This window comes from Medicago truncatula, chromosome 6 (assembly GCF_003473485.1).
Source record: "Medicago truncatula cultivar Jemalong A17 chromosome 6, MtrunA17r5.0-ANR, whole genome shotgun sequence".
Taxonomy (NCBI): domain Eukaryota; kingdom Viridiplantae; phylum Streptophyta; class Magnoliopsida; order Fabales; family Fabaceae; genus Medicago; species Medicago truncatula.
In genome coordinates this window covers 9,018,248-9,040,825 of record NC_053047.1, presented here as the reverse complement: position 1 = coordinate 9,040,825, position 22,578 = coordinate 9,018,248, and the positions used below count along the sequence as shown (strand labels likewise).

At 38.0% G+C, this 22,578-nt stretch overlaps 1 long non-coding RNA gene and 1 other non-coding gene across 2 annotated transcripts; both read left to right on the top strand.

Annotated features, from left to right (window-relative positions):
- Positions 1-1,181: 1,181 nt before the first annotated feature.
- LOC112421473 (small nucleolar RNA R71) lies at positions 1,182-1,288 on the top strand. Its single transcript, XR_003011799.2, has one exon. It is a non-coding gene; the product is annotated as a small nucleolar RNA R71 (small nucleolar RNA).
- Positions 1,289-15,605: 14,317 nt separating this feature from the next.
- Positions 15,606-17,227, top strand: LOC25480385 (uncharacterized). The gene is made up of 2 exons (XR_005646628.1): positions 15,606-16,431; positions 16,557-17,227. It is a non-coding gene; the product is annotated as an uncharacterized lncRNA (long non-coding RNA).
- The last annotated feature ends 5,351 nt before the right edge of the window (positions 17,228-22,578 follow it).

Sequence of the window (22,578 nt, the reverse complement as noted above, 5' to 3'; positions counted from 1 at the left end):
AATTGCAGAGCAAAACGATTCAGTGATGAAGGTTCTTTGACGAATCTCTGAGAATCGGAGAAGAACGGATGAATCTGTTGAATTTGAGTTCTGGAAATTTTTTAGGGTTTTTGGGTTGTTCTTCCTCTTTTTCTGAGTTTTTTCTGTTTTGATTCTGTTATGGATGAGAGAGAGAAAAAGATTCTGTTTGAGACTGATTGTGATTGATTGATTCTGATTTTTCTGACTCATTGTGATGGATCTGACACATTTACTATTTATAGCCTGCCATGTGTATTCCTGGACCAATGGAGTGATGACACCTGTAATTTGGACATAACAAACTTGGCCTTGTACCATTTGGACTTGGGGACCTTTCTGCAAAATAATAAAATTGAAGGACTGGACTGCAAAATAAGAAAAAGGACTAAAAATGCAATTTTAAAAAGTATTGGACTAAAATGCAATTTTAGAAACTGTTTCAGGGACTAAAACTGACTCAAATGCAATTTTTGAAATGATTTTTAAACAAAGACTCAACAATGATTTGTAAAACAAGTTGAAAAGACTCAGAGATAAAATGGGTTCCACTGCAGGAAATGACCAAAATACCCTTTTGTATGATTTTTGAAACAACATGCAAGAAAAGCAATGCAATGATTCAGAGAGTTTTCAAATGACTTGTAACACAAGAAATGACACTTTGGATGGTTTTATGCAAGAAAATCACAGACAAAATCACAATTGAAAATACTTTGAGACAGAGACAGTAAATATGCAGGTGAAACAAAGTAAAGATTCAGAGTAAAACAGAAGTACATTGACAAATATCAGTAGTAGAAAATAAATTTCAATGAGTATTTTTAGGTCCAAAATCAGGGTATAACATAGGGGATGCAGGAGAAGGTGGGATAGCATTAACATTAAGCTTTTCAATTTTTTGGGTTAATGCCTCAACCTTAGCAGCAACGTGGTTATATTCAGAGACTTTGTATATACCTGCCTCTTTCTTAGAGGGAGTAGGGGTGGTGACGGCTCTTTCGTTGGTCCATTGATAGTGATTTTGAGCCATGTCCTCAATCAAAGCATAAGCCTCCGTGTAGTTTTTGTTCATTAGAGCTCCACCTGCAGCTGCATCAACAGACATCTTAGTGGTATATGACAAGCCATTATAAAACGTGTGGACTATAAGCCACTTCTCTAGGCCATGGTGGGGACAAAGTCTAAGCATTTCCTTGAAACGCTCCCACGCCTCATAGAGAGACTCCCCATCTTTTTGATTGAAACGCGTAATTTGGTCTCTAAGCTTAGCTGTTTTAGATGGGGGAAAAATCGGGCGAGGAATGCTCGCCTCATATCGTCCCATGAAGTAATGGAACCGACTTCTAGGGAATGGAACCAAGCGCTAGCTCTATCCCTTAAGGAAAAGGGAAAGAGATGAAGTCTTACGGCTTCTTGGTTCTCTTTTATGGTGCCACTCAGTCTAAGGAAGGAAGAAATATGGAGATTTGGATCCTCAGTGGGTGATCCAGAAAACTGGTTTTGCTGCACTAAATTGAGTAGTGCAGGCTTGATTTCGAAGTTATTACCCGCAACCGTTGGGTACACGATAATAGCTTGTGGCTCTTCCGTTGAGGGAGTAGCATACTCTTTGAGAGTACGTTCAGCCATAGCGGTATTATTTTGTGCCTCTCTCTTTTTCTTATGCAAAAATCTTTCGATCTCAAGAATAAATTCTCCGAGACTTTTACTTCTTCGCATAAGAAACCGAGAACCCAAGAAGTTAGTGGTAAAACAAAAGAAAGAAATAGAAGAAGGGAGGAAGAGAAGAGAGTTCTAATCACAAAGAAAGAGTTAATCAAATTAGTTTACTCCCCGGCAGCGGCGCCAAAAACTTGATGAGATAAAACCGCAAGTGCACGGTCTTACCAAAGTAGTATAAAAGAGTATCGTTCCGACAGGGAGTAGTTCAATTTAATTAACCTTTAGAGATTATTAGAGGAGAGAAGAGAATTGTAAGTTGGGGGTTTTTAAACGGTTAAAAAGCAATATAATAAAAGAGCCTTGGGATCGTTGGTTTCATCTAAATAACAAGTCCTTCTCAAACCAAAACCATAAGCTTATAATGTTATGTTAGACCTAATTTCTCAAGACAGTTTCTCTTATGTTCCTCTAGCAACCAAGCCTATTTCGCTGACTTGATTACTATTAGAATTTGGTTCCTCTAACAACCAAGCCTACTTTACTGACTTGATTGTTATTAGTTCCCTTGAAGATCGAAACTATATGTCTCAAAGATTGCAAAGCCTATTTCGCTGACTTTGCAATCCTTGTCTGAATTCACTTGTTCGAATATCAAAGCTCCACTTTCGTTTTATGAATTGATATTTGGAATAATGGATGAACAATTATCAAACCCTCCACTTTCGTTTCCACAGTTTGATAATGGTTGATCCATGTTAAGACGGTCAATTCAGATAAGAAATTAGGGTTACATAAGATTAAGGCTTAGGGCTTGGTTTGATTAGGATTATGTCATTTAGACTTATCCAACAATCCCAAGACAAGAAGAAGTCTACTCACTCATGTTCATCGTAGACATGGGGGAGAAGGGAGAAAGCATGAAAGTAAAAGACAAGAAAATAAAGGAAAGTAAAAGAACTTTATTTAGAAAAGCAATTGTCACTTATTGTATTCCAAGTAAAGATGAATATTTGTGATGGCTAGCTACTCTATTTATAGTACACAATTGACTTAAAATCTAAGCAAGTATATTCCAAGAATATTCCACGGTAGATTGTGTGCCAAAATAGAATAGCTTAGAGCCCAAGCAAAAGCAGCAAAAGGTCTTCTGGAGGGTGGCACGGCCGTGCCAAGGCTAGCACGGGCCGTGCCAGACTTCTGACTTGTGGGAGACATATTTTGTTTCCCAATCTTTATATTTTCGTGTCCAATTTGCTCCAAATCCCTTTCTTTTGCTCCAAGACTCAATCCATCCAATATTCTTCCCTGAAATATAATAAATTGCAATTTAAAGTAAACTATCCTAAAAAGGAAATAATACTAATATAAAATTATATAAAATCTAAATAAAACTAAACTAAAAAGCATATTAAAATAGCATATAAATGACTCATCATGACGCAGGCGTTTGGCGGCCCAGACCAGAGCACAACAAGTGTTTTCAAGCATCGTATACCGAGTTTCACAGTCGGTGAACTTCTTGCTCAGATAGTAGATAGCATGTTCTTTCTTTCCAGTCTCATCTTGTTGACCAAGTACGCATCCCACAGATTCATCAAACACCGACAAATACATAATCAATGGCCTTCCTTCCACGGGTGGGACAATGATAGGAGGTTCCAACAGGTAATTCTTGATGCTATCAAAAGCTCCTTGGCATTCATCGTTCCATACAATAGGCTGATTCTTCCTGAGTAGCTTGAAGATCGGCCTGCAAGTTGCGGTCATGTGAGATATGAATCGGGAGATGTAATTCAATCGCCCGAGGAAACCTCTAACTTGTTTCTCGGTCTGCGGGGCTGGCATTTCTCGGATGGCCCGGACTTTATCAAGGTCGACTTCAATGCCCTTTTGGCTGACAATGAAGCCTAGTAACTTTCCAGATCTGACTCCGAACGTACATTTGTTAGGGTTCAATCGAAGCTTGTACTTTCTCAACCTTTCGAACATTTTTGTCAAGTATTCGACATGTTGCTCCTCATCTTTTGACTTCACAATCATATCTTCCACATATACTTCGACTTCTTTGTGAATCATGTCATGAAATAGAGTAGTCATTCCTCTTTGGTAGGTAGCACCAGCATTTATTAGGCCGAACGACATCACTTTGTAGCAGAAAGTACCCCATGGGGTGATAAAAGACGTCTTTTCTCTATCTTCAGGGGACATTTTGATCTGATTGTAACCGGAGAAGCCATCCATGAAGGAGAACACCTTGAACTGAGCAGTATTGTCAACAAGCACATCAATATGGGGTAATGGGAAGTTGTCTTTTGGACTGGCTTTGTTCAGGTCTCTGAAGTCAACACACATCCGGACTTTTCCATCCTTCTTTGGCACAGGTACAATATTGGAAACCCATTCAGGATACTCGACTGTCATGAGAAAACCCGCATCAATATGCTTTTGAACCTCACTCTTAATCTTGAGAGCCATATCTGGATGAGTCCTTCTCAATTTCTGCCTGACGGGAGGATATTCAGGCTTTGTTGGGATCCGATGTTCCACAATCTTAGGATCTCGACCTGGCATATCTTCATACGACCATGCAAAAATATCAGGGTATTCTCGGAGGAGCTGGAAGATCTTCCTTTTAACCCCTTCCTCTAGAGCAGCACCGACCTTGATCTCTCACTTGTTCTCTTCGGTACCTAGGTTGATAAGCTCAATCTCTTCCTGGTGAGGCTGAATGGCTTTCCTTTCTTGCTCGAGCAGTCGAGTGATCTCATATGGTATGTCATCACCTTCCTCATCTTCGGCTTCATACACCGGGAATTGAAAATTCGGAGGAAACGTAGGGTTACTGTGCCCAACGGGTTTACTATGGCTCGATCTGCGTAAAATGGTTGGATGATTTTAGAAAGAGGTTTTTATGCAGATTTTTTTTTGAAATTAATAAGAAAATACAGATGTTTTGGTTTTTTTTTCTGGCATTACCATTATTTCCAAGGAAAAAAGCACTAAAAATAAAAGCCGTGAAAGAAACGACGATTTTTATTAATAACGGCGATGCCGAAACAAACATGCCTTTACAGAAAATATCACTTTCGCTTTGGGCAGAGCGAGAGGATTGTTATTTTGAAAAAAACGAAACTTAAGCAACAAGACACATTACTCGGAAACATGCATGATTGAAGGAATGTCGATGGCATCCCAATCTCTCGCAATGCCTCCTGGTATAACAAACACAGGCCTAGGACCAAGTCCGGTCGCCTCTTCAGTAATTGCATTGAAAAACCCAGCACTATGGAAAGTTCCGGTGGAGACACCTGATGTTGGGGAAAACCCGAGACCTTCTTTGTGCTTATTCTCGCGGAGTTGTATTAACTTGCCCCAGTCGGCAGTCTGTCCTTCTTGGACAGCCTTCTGAGCGTCTTTTAAAGAAGCCATAGCAGCCCCAGCCTTCTTAGGCTCCGTACCTTCAATAGTCAAACCTTGAAAGGCAGTTCCTTCAGTAGATCCAGCTTCAATGCAAGAGAAAGCTGACAGCTGGCTAACCAAATATGCCTCTTCTCCATGGACTGTAACAAGCTTCCCATTCTTTACAAACTTCAATTTCTGGTGCAGGGTAGAGGTTACTGCGCCACCATCATGTATCCATGGTCTTCCCAGGAGACAGCTATAAGAAGCATTGATATCCATGACCTGGAATGTGATCAGAAAATTTTCAGGACCGATAGTCATTGGCAGATCTACCTCCCCAAGAACATTCTTACGGGATCCGTCAAAGGCTTTTACTAGGAAAGTACTTCTTCTAAGAGGAGTCTCTCGATAGCTTAACTGATCTAGAGTCGATTTAGGCATCACATTCAGGGATGATCCGGTGTCCACCAACACGTTTGATAGCATGTCAGACTTGCAATTCACAGAGATATGTAAAGCCAGATTGTGATATTTTCCTGCTTCAGGCAGCTCATCCTCACTGAACCACAGGTTATTGCAAGCAGTAATGTTCCCTACTATGTCGCCGAATCGATCCACGGTGACCTCATGATCAACATAAGCTTGTTCCAACACTTTTAACAGAGTATTCCTATGGGCTTCAGAGCTCAGGAGTAGTGATAGGACGAATATCTTTGACGGGGTTTGCAGCAGCTGATCTACAATCTTGTAGTCACTTCTCTTGATTATCCTCAAGATCTCATCCAGATTGGAATCCTCTATAGAATGGCTTGGTCGGCTTACATCCTTAGTAACAGGAGAAACATCGGTCAGAGTTGCTTTGTCAATGGGTGGGGTGGTAGGTATAGCTGCTTTCTTTTGGAACAACGGTGGGCGGACCCTTCCGCTTCTCAGTGCTGCTGTAGTTCCTTCGGCGATGTTGCTCACCATGGCCAAGGATGCCAGAGGCACCTCTACTCCGTTCTCAATCATGGTAGCATTGTACTTGTAAGGGATAGCCTTTTCTGAAGTATAAGGTACTGGTCCGGGAAGCCTTATCACTAAAGGCTCAACATTCTCTTTCGAAGGCATGCTCTTAACGGGCGGATCATGAAAGACCGGCACAATCACACAGACATCGCTGACAGTCAAATAATTGTCGTTCATTAAGCTCTGGATGTCGTTTTGAACAACGTAGCAACCCAAAGGATTACGGAAGCATTCTGGGCAACTGGCATGATCATGGTCAAACAAAGAGGCTTGGCATAGCTTGATGTGTAGTGGCACCAGAGGAGTTGCAACATTACGGACATCAAGTCTGGGAGCTTCCTCATATACCTCAATCATGTTCACAGAAGCGTGATTCGGAAAAGGATTGTCGAGGACATGAGGGACGTTATTCTCAAAGGTCAATTTTCCTTGGTCTATGAGCTTTTTTACAATGTACTTCAAAGCGTAGCATCCTTCAACATCATGACCCAAAGCACCTTGATGGAAATCACACTTGAGGTCAGAACTGAACCTGGGAGGCAACGGATCAGGTGGAGGCTTGCCCTGTCTGATTGTGCAGTGCCCTCTGAGAAGTAGAGTCGGGAGTAACTCGGCATATAGCATTGGTATCGGAGGAAAGGTAGGTCTAGCTTGTTGCTGCTGTTGTTGTTGAGCTGGTGGCTGTTGTTGCATTTGCTGAACGATGGCATTAACGGGTACCTGAGGTTGACCCGATGGCAGAGGATACTGATAATAGAATGGTGGGAAGAAGGGATGCTAAGAGTATTGCACATACGGGTACGACAGAGGTAACTGGGCAGCATTAATAGGGGCAACAGTAGCCATGGATTGACCGGCTCCGGCAGATACCATCCCTACTTCTGTTTCTTTCTTCTTATGATGACCGTTACCGTACCTCTTTGATGCATTTGCGGAGGATTCAACTTTCTCGAATACAATAATGCCTTCTCTGACAGCTTCTTCTAGGCGAGTCCTCATGGTGACCATCTCAGAGAAGTTATTTGAAGCAGCAATGATCATTCTTTCAACATAATCCTTTTTCAGAGTTTTCAGGAATGTCTGAGTCATCTCCTCTTCGTCAAGAGCGGGAGTGATGTGGGCAGCTGCCCCCCTCCATCTCTGTGCATACTCGCGGAAGCTTTCATCTTTCTTTTAGGAGAGGGATCTGAGAAATTCCCTGTTTGGTTTCAACCTGGTATTAAACCCATATTGGTTTTTGAAAGCAGCAGCCAATTCATCAAAAGTGTGAATGTCGTCTCGGCTCAAGCTGGTGTACCATTCTACAGCGTCTTCCATTAAGCTATCTTGGAAGCAGCGAATCATGAGAGATTCATTGTCTGAGTAGTTACCCATCTTTCGGACATACTTGATAATGTGGTTCTGGGGGCAAGTCAGCCCATTGTATCGGTCGAACTCTGGACCTTGAACTTCTTGGGGATGTCCACCTTTGGTACCAAGCAGAGATCATGAGTCTTATCAGGGTCCCCGTTCCCTCGGTTAGGTTTGATTTCACGACGGAGTTCTTTAGCAAGTTCCTCCATCCTTTCTTCCATGGTTCTAATCACGGGGATGCTTCCGCGATGCGCGTTGATGTTAACACCTTGAGATATGGCATGCACAATGGGCTCAGTGACAGTGGCCGTTGTCTGAGGCAAGGTGGTATTGATAGAGACAGGATTCGTCCCAGGAATCGGGTCACTGTTAGCAGTACCAGAAGTGCCTGCTGCAGTATTAGGAGTGAAAAACGGTGGAAGTCCATAAGGAAACCCAGTTGGCATAGCGAAGCGAGCATCAGTAGATGCAGTTGGGATCACACTTGTAGTTATAGGGATAGCTGTGGCTGATTGTTCCTGGGCGGCTAGCAGAGCAGTCATGGTGTCATTGGCCTTAGCCAATTCTTCCCTCAGAGAAGCTAACTCGGTACGGAGATGAGCATTTTCTTCTTCCATAGCTACCAAATTCTTCTTTCTATATGATCTAGTCCGATGGATTCTGTCAGGTTCGTAGACTTTTCGAGCACGAGCCACCTTTCAAACTGTGGCAGAAGAACCAGGAGGCAATGAGCGCTTGGAAAACTTTTGTGACTGATGAATGATGCATATGATGCATGATATGTACAAATGCAGATGCAAAAAAACTTTTTGTCATCGAAGGGTTTTTAGACAAATTAGGAACTTTGTAAACAAACAAAACTAAACGGAATTTTTATAAGGTGAATCCCTTTGAAGTACTAAGCCAAGGGAAGACTTTGAAATTTTAACAGAACAAACAAATGAAATCCTCAAGCATAGAAAGAGGTGGGATGGTCCTCGGACTCGGACTCTGAATTTAAACCGCAGTATCTAGCGTAGAAATCATGTCGTCCTCTAGCCCTCTTGGAGTCCCGCATAAACAACTCATCTTTTTCTTCAAGTTCCCTCCGGACCTTAGCCAACTCCTTCTTCAACATCAAGTTTTCATGGATTTTTTGCTCATCCTTACCATCCAAAGTCAAGATTAGATTCTCAGCTTCATTGTATCGGGCTTTCCACATCTGTTTCTCACGACTCTCCATGGCTAGATGCTCCTGATACATCCCCTGAGTTGTGAGAGGTAGCGGTAAAGGTATAGATGGAGCAGATGCAGACACATATCTCATAGCAGGGTAGAGCATACCAATCTCTTCAGCTCGATCTATTACCCACTGAGTATAGGCCTCATGAGCAATACCGGATCTCACACCCAAATGTTTCACATTCTTCCTACGGACTTTGGACCAAGCGTCTATGAAAGCCTCCCTTTGTCCGGTGGGGGCATTCGAATAGTAGAAGAATTCTGGAGATGTAGCAAGATTAATGGGCTTTGCCTTCATTGGGAACCCAAACTGTCTCATAGCAAGTTCAGGATTGTAGTTGATTCCCCCACGGGTACCAAGAAGAGGTACATTGAGAAAATCCCCACAAACGGTAATAATTTCCTTAACTTGAGCGGCGGTGGTGAGCCAGACCACCTCATTAGGAGTGAGGGCCATAATCCGCTGTGAGTAAGACCAATTTTCCGAGTTGTCATGGAAAGAGCTCGGAAGGTGAGAAATAAACCACCTATATAAGAGAGGTACGCAGCAAAGGATATATCCACGACCTTTGAGAGTCCGATCATGGATAGCATGGTATGTGTCAGCTAGCAAAGTAGGAACCGGATTCTTGGAATGGAAGATCTCAATAGCATTCATATCCACAAAGTTGTCGAGATTCGGAAAGAGAATGAGGCCATAGATAAGTAATGCAAGAATAGCCTCGAGTGTGTCTTGACAAGTGGTTTTGAGATTAGCCTGCTCAAGTAGATACTTTGAAGTGAACCCTCGGATGTGAGACTTGGTAGTAAGATGATTGGAGACATCGGAAGTCTTGAGATAGAGGTCTTTAGCAATAACCAAAGGAGTAAGAGAAGTCCTGGGACCGGTGAAAGGCGTCTTCTCAGCTATAGGTGAATCTAACAAGTAGGAATAAGCCTCAAGAGTAGGGACTAACTAGAAATCCGGGAAAGTGAAGCAACGGAAACTCGGGTCATAGAATTGCACTAGAGTGTGCACTAGCTTCTCTGCAACATTGGTCTGGAGAATAGTAAGCAAACCACCATATCGGAGTCGGAAACCTGTTTGATTCTTAACCTTGAGTGCCAATTCTCTCAAACTAACCAAATCAACCTCCTTGAACTTGTAGGATTTAGTATTCTTCATCCCTGTAATGTTTACAAAGTTTTTAATTTGCCTAGTCCTTCGATGAATGCATGAAAAAAAAATTATGCATGAATGCGTGTATGCATGATTGTTTTTCAATTATGGGGGAAACAAGGTGGGTTGAGATTCAAGGTCAAGGAGCCACGGGTGGGCACGGTGCCCGGTGAAACTAGGGCTTAGGATAATAGTAACCAAGGTTCTAATGAAGTTCCCAAACTGCAACCTCTCTTACGTATATCATGGTGGCACAGGACAACGTCCGTTCCATGATTATTTGCAAGAAGGTCTAGTTTGAGTGTAGTATCGCGTGACGACTAAAACTTGAGAAAACACTCAATTTAGCCACCGCACTACGTCCTAAAAAGGCCAAGGATGGGTTTGGTAACTACGGTCCATAGCGTCGTTGAACAATTGAAAGTAAAGTGCCTAAGCATGACAACACACGCCGACAATATCACCTTCAAAATGCCTCAGCTATGTGAGATTGATCGCATAACCCAATACACGAGGCAACCCTCGGATCGAATTGTCGATTATATCTCTACCTATTCATAAGTTCACTCAGCCCGGGTATAGGACTTTGATATTCTCACCCCACACGTTAAATGAAAACAAACAAATATTCATATGTATAAACAATAAGGTAAAGCGTAAGCATAAACTACGGAAAACTAGGTGTGACCCGCTTAAAAGATCCCCAGTGAAGTCGCCATTTATGTTATCTCGATTTTGGGGTATCAAGTCATTAATTAGGCTTGAACCTTTCAATCTTTGATATTCTCTATTTTTTTTCTTGGGAAGGGTAAAATTGAGAAAAAAACCCTTAGAAATTCTAAGTTCGGGGGTCGTTTTCGTTACGGGAAGGTGTTAGGCACCCGTAACGACTATAGTATTCTATAGGAACCGCTTTCCTAGCTTTATGTCTACGCTTTACTTTTATGCTTATTTATTGAAAAAAGAGAGTTTATTTAGGTTAAGAATGGAGGGAGGAAATGTTTGAGATTTTATTTTATTGGACTTGGAGAGGTTTTGACCTCTTGCCTACATACCCTTTTAAGGGATCAAAATTCCATGTAGTTATCTTTCAAAAGTATTTTTGGTGTGTTTGATTGATTTTAGTTTTTGAAAATGGTTTTGAAGAAGAGAAAGAGGCCGTAAAGGCATGAGAGGAAAAGATAGTGAATTGTTGGTTCAATTATTAACGAAAAATGTCTAAGTAGAAATTAAGATTCATTGAAGTTTTGATTAAGAAAATAAAGGAAAAAATACAATGGAGTTTTGACTCCAAGGTTTATTCGGAAAGATTTGAGTTATGGAGTTATTTCCGGGAAAATGATATTTTTTCTAAGTATTGCATTTCCTAAACATACATCTAAGCGGTAAACATACAACGTGTGTGCGTGGCGGTGCTTGTGTCGGTCTACATCATTATAGAGAGTCCATTGTCCTTTACACTTTGCCCTAGTTTACATGCTATGGTCTTGCAAGAAATTAAAAGGAAATTAAACTACCTAAAATTACATGTCCATTTGACATAGAAATTGAAAGATAAAAGTGGCTAAACTACAAAAATGAAGATAAAGTGATAAGATGCTTATGAAATGGATGAAACATGAAATGGAATGGTTAGTAGTATAAGGCATAAAATGGTAAGAAAAAAAGTAAGCAATTGGATATGAGATAAAACGGCAAAATGACGACAATAACCAAAATATAAAAGGAAACACATTACTTGAAACACGAGAAACTAAAAAATCACATCTAAAACAGTAAAACAAACACATGATCAGAGGCATATTCATCACAAAATTGCATATCAATCACTCATATCATATATCAAAATATTATGAACAAAAATGTGGCAAAAATTCCCAAGAATCAACTTAAATAGAGAAAAAAACTAATCAAGAACTAACACACACATTTTATCAATTTCTTAACATGCAAAAATATCACAAAAACATCAAAAATGTATCAAGAAACACATAATTTTTTTTTAGAGATTTTATGAAAAAAAATAAAGCAAGCAGGAGGTTCACATAGCAAGAAACAGGGGTGTGCATAGCAAGAAAATAGCAAAAAACAAAGAAAACCAAAAGGAAAAAACCCAAGCCCAAGCCTAAAAGGTCCGGACGCATAGGAACCACAGGATTGATCCAGGGGATCAAACCCTAGATCCAACGGCCAGGAATGAAGGATGGTGAACCAAAGCTGGACCGGTCCGGTTCAGTTGCTTATAAAATAGGGAGGGACTGGTCCAAGTTCATTTTTCACTTCCCTCTCTCCCTCCTCACTAATTCTAGTGAGAGAAGCTCTCACTTCTCTCTTCTCCCTCCCTCGCCGGTTTCTGAGAAAGACGGCCGGAGAGGATGAAGATCTGGCCGGAACCTTCAAGGTCCGCCGGAATCTTCATCTTCTCCGGCGAGATCTGCAGATTCCGACGTTCAAAAATTCCAGAATTCAACCAAAAATACTTCAATCCAGTCGCCTTCTAACCCTGAGTATGAATCCACCACTGAAATTTGCAGGCAAGGCTTAAATCAACGTAGATCAAGAAAAAACTTTACGGTTTTTCGAAGAAAATTTTAGGTTTTTATTTTTTGAATGAAACTGTTTAGGAATTCCAAGATCAACGTTGATTTGTCTGTGTTTATGTGTTTTGAAAGAAAAGGAAGAAAAAGAAATTTTGAGTATGTTACCTCTGGTTTCAATCGGAGATTTCGAGCAAGATTCTTCGGAAAAACTTGATTCTCGTTCTGTTTGATGATTTGATGCTCGGAACCGAAAATAAATCGGTGATTCTTTCAATGATTTGATTTCTTCTTCTTTACCGGTTCAGATTCTTCATCTTTTTCTTTCTTCTTCTCAAAAAAAGCTCTGTGATCGTGCTTGAGTTTGTCACCACTTGGTGATGAATTCGCACTTGAATTGCAGAGTAAAAACGATTCAATGATGAAGATTCACCATGAATCTCTGAGAATTGATGCAATTTCTGATGAGATTTGGTTCTGGAAAGTTAGGGTTTGTGAATTGTTCTTGGTGATTTTTTTGTTTTGATCCTAACTGACAAGAGAGAGAAGATCCTTCTCTGTTTGTGATGTGGCACGTAATGAATGGATCTCTGACACTGTGCACTATTTATAAGCTGCCAAGTGTGCATTTGGACCAGTGAAATGGTGACACATGTGCTTGTATGGCTCGGCCTTGGACTTGTTGTAACCTAGGGACCTTTCTGCAAAAGAGTAAAATTGAGGACTAAACTGCAATTAATAATAATGGACTAAAAATGCAATTTTAAAAAGTTTTGGACTAAAGTGCAATTCTGGAAACTTGTTGAGGGACCAGAATGCAATTAAAAATAAAATTCAATTAAAATTGGTAAATTGGAAAAAAAAAGTAAAGTGAAACCTAAAATAAAACCAACAAAAGGACTAAAATGAACCAATTACAAAAATGAGGTATTTTAAAATACCTCTCTGTCGAAATTTTGATGGGAAAAGACCAAAATGCCCCTAGGGACTAAACTGACTCAGATGCAATTTTTGAAATGGTTTTTAAACAAAGACTCAACAGTGATTTGTAAAACAAGTTGAAAAGACTCAGAGACAAACACAGGGACTAAAATGGGTTCCACTGCAGGAAATGACCAAAATACCCTTCTTGTATGATTTTTGCAAATATTTGAATTAAAATGCAAGAAAACAAAGCAATGATTCAGAGAGTTTTCAAATGACTTGTAACACAAGAAAGGACACTTTGGATGGTTTTATGCAAGAAAATCACAGACAAAATCACAATTGAAAATACTTTGAGACAGAGACGGTAAAAGATGCAGATGAAACAAAGTAAAGGTTCAGGGTAAAACAACAGTGAATTGACAATTATCAGTAGTAGAAAATAAATTTGAATGAGTATTTTTAGGTCCAAAATCAGGGTATAACACCCTACTTCATATCTTGTTTTTGTTTGTTATACAAACAATGGCGTTGAGCCATATTTTATATGTTCACTAGATATCAAAATGAAAAATACAACCATAAAAGAAAATTTATACTTGTGAACATCATCTACCTTGTAACGGGTGTACATTAGATTTATATTTGTGAACACCATCTAGTCGTCGGGTCTTACACGAGATTTGAACTTCGTCTCTTGAAATTATGAAGTCAAGCTCTTACAACTAAACTTGACTCCTCATAGACTCATTATAACCATAAAAATGGGGGTAAACCCTAGAAACAATCAAACAACAGCTGGAATATGCTAGTCTTTACTAGTACTATTCCTGAAACTTTCTCTCTCTAAAAATACCCTGATCTGAACTCTCTCTAACTTTCATATCTTCGCCACCCTTCTAATTCAAATACCTTCTATTCTAAAAATAATGGTGGCTGGTGGTGCGAAGATGGAACATCCATCCGCATCACCTCCAGTCCTTGTTCTCTTGGCGGTGATTTCGCCGGAAGGCTGTGTTCATGGCGAGCTCTGTTTTTTTTTCTTCTTCTGGTGGTTGCGCTCACGGCTTGGTTTTTCCCAATTCTTAGCCGTTGCAGGCTCTTCGTAGATCTGTAATCCCCATTGCAGTTGCGGTGGTTTTCAAGGTGATTTGTGGTGTGTTTCTTCATCCCCTATGTGTTGTTTATGTGGCCCCTTTTCACACAGTGGTGGTGCGACGAGACTATGTCTCTGCACCACCTTCTTCAGCTCATCTGGGTCCTTTTCCTGTCCGTTGTCGTGATTTCCGGTCCAGTGTTCATCTTTATTTTGCTACATTCTGTTATAGATATGTTTCCATATGGTGATGTTCATGTTTTGTTGGAGGGGATGTGGGGTGGTCCTGGTGAGGAAGTGGTGAGAGTGAGTGTCGTCCTCGGCAATGGCAGCGGAGATTGTGGGGAAAGGTGGTTGCTGCTGTGGTGGGTCGTCTTTGAGGAGTTGGTTTGTCATGTTTTCTTTGGCGATTTTTCCCCGGCCATTTACGTGGTTTATGGTTGTGTTGGTGATTTTGTGGTGGTTTTGTGTTTATGTGAACCTATTTCCTTTTCTGACATGATTTCGGTTTACTCACTACCCATCCTATCATATGCCTTACTGATTTGTGCTCTGGATTCTAGTACGCCGTTCGTTTTTGATTCAAGATCGAGGTTGTCAATTCTTTGATTCAAGTTTGCTTTGGCCTATTATAGTGTTTTTTCTTCGGTGGATCAGGGGTAGAGAGGTGGTGGAAGGCGAAGGAGTGTTGGAATAGAAATTTTTGGGTGTGGCTTAATCATGGTGAGGTGAAGAGGATATTTGATTTGGAGGGGTGTTTTTTTGGAGTGAGTAGCGGCGATGGGTGCTTATGGATTTAGTTTTTCAGCGGTTGTTTGCGATGGAGTATGTTTTAGGCGGTGAAATTGGTTTTGGTGGTTGTGGGGTTCATGGGTGTTGAAGGTAGGTCTTAGGTAGGTGACGTGTGTAATTCGTGTCTTTATTGATGTTCATTTTGGGTGTTCCGCCTATATACGACACCTTTGTAGTCTCTGATTTACAGGTTTTTGTTCGTCTTGTGCAGAGATCGAGTTTTAAATAAATTTTGCCGCTAAAAAAAACCATAAAAATGGGGGATGAGGTGCAACACAAGTACTTTCCAAGTGAAATATAATTAGTTGATAATTACATAATTTGTTAGTGGTTGGTTACTAGTTTGTCGATTTTGCAGGGAAAATACATAACTTTGACCGAACAAATAAAGTTATTTGGAAGGGAAATTAAGAGAGATTTGACAAGCAAGGTTAGATATTCAACTGAGTTATCTGACCATCTACAAAAATCTATATTTATAATTTCTGCTGGAAGCAATGATTACATCAACAACTTTCTCCAACCTCGGTTTTATGACAGTAGCAAGTTCTACCAACCTAAGCCTTTTGCTGAACACCTCATAGAAAATTTTTCGCAGCAACTTAAAGTAAGAATAAATCTCTTATAAAAAGTTTTAAATTGCACCAGGGGTTATTTTACGTCACATTAATATTTTCTAAAAGCACTGCTAGAAAAAAAATCAAATTAGCAACATAAAACCTCACTTTAAACATTAAAGGTGCAAAATTGGGAATTTGGCTTTGCTGCCGAAATCAATTCAACACACTCACCAAGTCAGCATGCTATTGATCGTTGGATCGAAATTGGATGATTCATATTTTCAAGATCGGTATTTAAGTTTGTCTGATCTCGATTCAACAACTACCAATGTGGTGATTGCGTGAATGACTGACTACAACAATATGCATTAAAGTTTTTATTTTCATAAATGGTCTATTTCATATTATGTTTCACCTTTTCTTGAAATTATTACAATTGCTAGACATTGTATGCGTTGGGAGCTAGGAAGATAGTAGTGTTTGAGATTGGACCTATAGGGTGCATACCAGCAATTTCTAGGACACATGAACACACAGGTGAATGCATGGAAGAAGCAAACAAAATGGCACTTTACTTCAACGAAAAGCTCTCTGCAATGCTAAAAAATCTCACATCCAGTCTTCCAGGCTCTACCTTTGTTCTTGGTCAATCATACTCCATAATCATCGATCTCTATAAAAATCCATCCATATATGGTAAAAACTCTGCACATGTAATAGTTATAATGTTCATTGAAAATTGTTTGGTTAGAAAACATTGGCAAGTTTTACTTTGGACCCATCTTTGATCAAACCTTGGAATCTTGTGTGTAATATTGCAGGTCTAATAGATGGTAGGAATCCATGTTGCACTACTTGGCAACATGGAACTTCAGCATGTATCCCTTTCTTAAGACCATGCATGAATCCAAGTAAACATATCTTTTGGGATGCTTTTCATCTTACAGAAGTTGTATATTCAGTCGTAGCATCACGATGTTTCAGGAATAGCTCTTCATGCTCACCGGTCAGCATTCAAGAGCTTGTCAAAATATAATTGTGTTAAACACCGACTAGTAACAAAGGAATAAAAGAAACGATAATGGGAATACACCGAGGCATGATCTTTGTTAATTACGGGGTTCGACCAATAATGGTTCCTTTCTCTACGATTATAGAGCAGCTATAGTTCCGTATATTTGAAAAATATGGGAGGCGCACAATAGGACTATCTTCTCTTCAAAGACTTCAGATGTGGAAGATAGTTGATGATATCAAAGATGTCTCATGGAGGGACTTGTATGTATTTTGAATGGTTTTCGAAGCCTCTTCTTTACCTTAATCTTTAATATAGGGTGTTTATTTTGTCTGAGCCGAGTACCCCTTGTACTTTTTCCGATTTATGTGTTAAATATTCTTTGTACTTTTCCCCATTCTATCTAATAAATTTTGATGTTAAAAAAAATCTGTATATTATTTCTTGAGTGAAATTGGAGCAGGTGGTGATATTTGTCAGTGTCTTTTTGTTTGCAAACAGTGATACAGTCAAATGCCTATTATGAGCAGGTGGTATATTCACAAGTCTCGAACCATACACTTATTATCTGTAATTTTTGGCAACCTTAAAGTATACCTTTTTTTTTTTGGGTTACAAGAGAAAATGATAAAGAAAGAAGAAAAAAACTGTGAGGATATGAACATTTCAATTTTCAATTCAATGAGCGATTCATTTATAATAAAAGTTTATTTGAAATTATATGCTCATTTCAATTTTCAATGCAATCTTAATTACTTTTTCTTATTGTACACTAATACTTGTATTTTTCCTCAAGTCGATAACTTTCATTTTGTATTTATGGATATGTAAATACATTAATATTTGATTAGAGTAATTTTGTAAAAGTATTATTATTTCTCCTTCATTTTAATATGATATATATGAAGGTGTTTATTTTACCTTTACTTTGAAGAATCTCAAATAATAAGTAGTTTTATTGTTGGTAAAATAGTATTTTTGATATTAAAGTATATGAATATTGTCCCACAATCTAAAATTTCTAGCTCCGCCATTATACATGTCCTTTGAAGTGAACGGTTATTGGGGTCCAAAAGTATTGAGTGTCTTACAATGATGCAAAATAATTATGTCTAAATTCCTAATAATTTTCTCTTATCTTTTAAATTTTTTTCTTACACATTTATAACTATCCTGGTTGTTTCTTCGAAAGCCATAACTCAAGCTTCCTATTCTTAGTGGTGTTTTAAGTCAATCAAACTTCCTAAATTGCTACTAACTAATATCATTATATAATGACATATATTACTATCTTGGTTAATTTAAATTTACTTTATTTGTCATAAAACAAAAGTCTTGTTTAATAAATGGGTGATTTTGCTGTCTAGGAGAAATGGAAGTATGTAACACAGTCTACAATAGTTCAAAACTTATAGGAAAACAAAAATCTTGCCCATCACAAAAGTCTTGTTTAATGTTATGTTTGAATTTTGTTATATTTTGAACTTCTAGGAAAAATGGAAGAATGTACCACACTCTAATAATTCAAAGCTATTAATTTTTTTAATGACAAATGTTATTGTGTTAGCTGTTATGCTAGTATTTTTTTTTTCTCTTAAACCTTGGATGTTTATCTCTTTAACTCCCTTAATCCTTTAGCTAGCTCAAACTAATTGAGCCCACACACACATACACGCACGCACGCACCCACCCACCCTCATATTGGAAATTTAGGACCTATAATGTGCATGATGATGCATATAGTCTTTCTAGTTTGAAAGGTGGAAACCAATTTGAACTCAAGTTGAATGAAAGTGAATTTTGAGACACATGAAAAGATATCAATTGAGATAAATTCGATAGATGTGTTTCATTAATGACACCGTTCAACTTATTTGATGAGAGAAACAACTTTTGAAGACCAAAAAGATGGCCAACCTGTATTTGGAATTGGCACACTCAACTTATTATAGGAGAGATATAATGTCAAGAGTTTGGAAATTGGAAAGGTTCCCCAAACTAGAAGGAACACTAACAAAATTATTACCCTCAAGATTCAACTCTATCAACTGACCAAGTGAACCATGATGAAAAGTTACCATAAATGAGAGCATCTTTAAAAGATATTTTTGGTTTATTGGAATGAAGAACCGAGAATAAACTAGGCTCATATTTATAGACAGATCAAAACCACCCAACTACTGAACAAGGCTTTTGTTTAATGACAAATAAAGCAAATTAGATCTCTGATATGTCATTACATAACGATATTAGTAGCAATTTAGGAAGTTTGAATTATGGCATCAAAGAAACAACCAGGAGAGGAAAGTAGAAGAAAAATCATCATCAATGATAGATGTGTATGAAAAGATTTATTAGTGGGATTAGTAGGCCTATTATTATGGAGTAGTAGGGAAGGATAATTAATGACTTGAGACAACACTTATTATGGAGTGGAAATGTTCGAATCTCATCCGTTTAACGCTCTGAAATCCCGACACTCCAAAAATGATGAAGAATTGTGTTTAATGTTATGTTCGAATTTTGAACTTCTGAAGAATGTAACACACTCTAATAATTCAAAGCTAATAATTTTTTTAATGACAAATGTTAGTGTGTTAGCTGTTATGTTAGTATTTTTTTTCTTCTTGAACCTTAGATCTTTAACTCCCTAAATCCTACATCTAGCTCAAATTAATTGAGTCCACACACACACAACGCGTGGACACACAACTCCCCCCACACCGCATGCACGCACCCACACACACAAATGATAAAATCATATCAATCTAATATACTTATGTATGTATGTCATATAATTTGTCTTGAATTATACATTATTAACAATTTTTTATAATCTAAATATTTATTCAATATAAAAATGAAGGAAAAAAAACTAGGGGAAAATAAATTTGTAACAGAAAAGAAAAATGAAAAATTAAAGGATTTGGGGAGTTAAAGATCCAAGGTTCAAATATTGACAAGGAAAAAATACTAATTTTAACATGCTTAGTTGAAGCGCGTCATTAATGAAACACATCTAACAAACTTATCTGAATTGACAAGTTTGGATGTGTCTCAAAATTCACTTTCATTCAACTTGAGTTCGGATTGGGTTCCACCTTTCAAACTAGAAACTTTATGCATCATCATGCACATTAGGTCCTAAATTTCCAATGTGTGCTCGAATATCAGATTCATTTCCTAAATGGTTTTGGAAAGCTATCTTCGAGTTTGCAAATCTTGAGTGTTTCGCATATATAAAAAATTTAATGGACCATTGCCAAAATCATTTACAAGTACAATTCGATGATGTGTTGGATTTTAGTTTCAACAATTTCAATGGTTCATTGCCTCCTTTTCCAAAACTGTGTGCAGTATTATTTCTCTCAAATAATATGTTTACAAACTCCTTGTATTCTTTTTGTACATCCTCATCTCTCGGCTTAACTCATTTGGATTTGTCCAATAACTTGCTCTCGGGTCAACTTTCAAATTGTTGGAAGAAATTTAAAAGGTTACACGTTTTTAATTTGGTAAAAAACAATTTATGTGGAAAAATACCAATGTCACTCATTGACTTTAATAACCATTTCCATAAAATAATAATAAACTTTTTACATATATGTGCATAATTATTGTGTGGTTATTAAACTCAATGACTGAGATTGGTATTATATATATAATTGCCAGACATTGTATGAGTTGGGAGCTAGGAAGATAGTAGTGTTTGAGATTGGACCTATAGGGTGCATACCAGCAATTTCAAGGACACATGAACACACAGAGGTGAACGCATTGAAGAAGCAAACCAAATGACACTTACTTCAACGAAAAGCTCCCAGCAATGCTAAAAATCTTACATCCAGTCTTCCAGGCTCTACCTTTGAAAAATCTTAATTAAGTATTTTCAAAGTATAAATGGCATTAGCAAATGGGTGGCTAAGATTAGTGAAATCAATATCATTCAAGGCTACATCAATTTATTAGACATAAAAAGATGTAATTGTATACCGGATTTTTGTTGTCCAACTATTTAGAGAACATATTTTTATGTTTATTTTTTTATTTTTTGACAAAAACAAAACGATATTTATTCCTTCAAATCGATTGAGTACATCAGTTACAAACATCGCTAAAAACATAAAGAGTGAATCTGCGAACAAACTCACAGCACCCAAGTTAATAGCATATAACGGCAAAATGCCTACAAATAATATGATAAAACCTAAGTCACCGAAATATCCATGCTTCCGGATCTGCAATGTTGACGTCCAAATCATTGGTTGAATTTGTAATTGACTGATGTAGATCTTTCAATAGGAAATGAACAAACACCGCGACAAGACGCGAAATCAAAACGCCGCACAAGACGACGAACAACACAACACCGCACTTAGATGACGAAATCACAAAAAACACAAAAGGAAAAACTTGAAAGATATGAAAACCACTTATTTAGATTGAAAGAAAAGGGGAAAAAGATGTAGAGGGGTGATTCTAGGTCAAAAAATGACCTAAAACCACCCCTCCTCGAAGAACGAAGGAGAAAGAAAGTTTAGAGAGAAGTTGAAGTTTCTCTCACTAGAAAACTAGGGCCGGCTAAACATATTTTTATGTTTATTGTTAGCATGACCATGCATTTATATTCCTATGAGTTGACTATTAAAAGTTAATAAAAGAACAATTTAACATGTGCTAAATAACATGTGTTAAAGTCATATAAAGCAAAAGTTTATGGTTCAAAGAGTTGTATAGGATTAAAATTTAGAAAGCACTACTAATGGCACCAATTATGTAGTACCCTTTTTTCTTCTCTTGCCTAGCAAAGATCACTTTCTATTTAATTTTTGTTTGCATTTTTTGGAAATGGTCCGAATCTAAAAAAATAAAAAATAAAAAATTCTTCTTGCTTTGACACAGGGAATGTGTTAACTGTGCCTCAATGACAGTAGATAAGGAAACAACTATGGAAAAATTATCTCACAAGATATGTAATCAAACACTTAAAAAGTATAATAAGTGCTCTTTTCAATATAAAACTCTCCGAAAACACTAGTTAACATAACTCATATTTTAAAATTCTCCAGAGTCCTTTGAAATAAACGAATATTGGCGTCCAAATGTGTTGAGTATCTTGCATTACAAATGATGCTAAATGATTATGTTAGATTCCTAATAACTTTTTTTTTGTCGAACAAGATGAGATTCTAATAAATAAAGACGGTATAATCGACAGAACGGCTAAAACCACAAATCAAGAACAAATGAAGTTTTGAGATATAATTAACCCAAATATTACACCCTTAATATAAATAAACACTAACGCGCAAGAGAGACCATGGGAACTATAAAAGATATACCAACCCCCAACTTAAAAGTAGCAAAATTATGAAGCAACTAAAGCAAAGCCAAAACAACAAAGCCTAATGCAAAGGACATTTGACCTAAGTCTATTAGTCCAGAAGATAAATTAATTAGCTAGTACTAGTACGACAAACTGAAGTGTATCAAAGCTATATACCCTCACACGTACCGAATTCTTCTCATGTCGTGTACCTGAACCAGTACCACGTACCGAAACGAATTACGAATTAAGTGACTATGGTCTAGAAGCTAAATTAAACGTAAAAAGTATGATGGTGGCCAAGGCAACCAAAGCCTAATCTTCATGTGACATCTAAAAGATACAATTAATAGCACATTGAATTTGAAGCAATCAACACGAGCTGGTGGCAAAGAGAAGAATAGGAGTTCGATACACATATAACTAGTTCTACAAGTTATCTAGATAGTTAGTTATAACTAACTGTCGTAGGTTTTCGATAGCCAACAGTCATTGTAATATA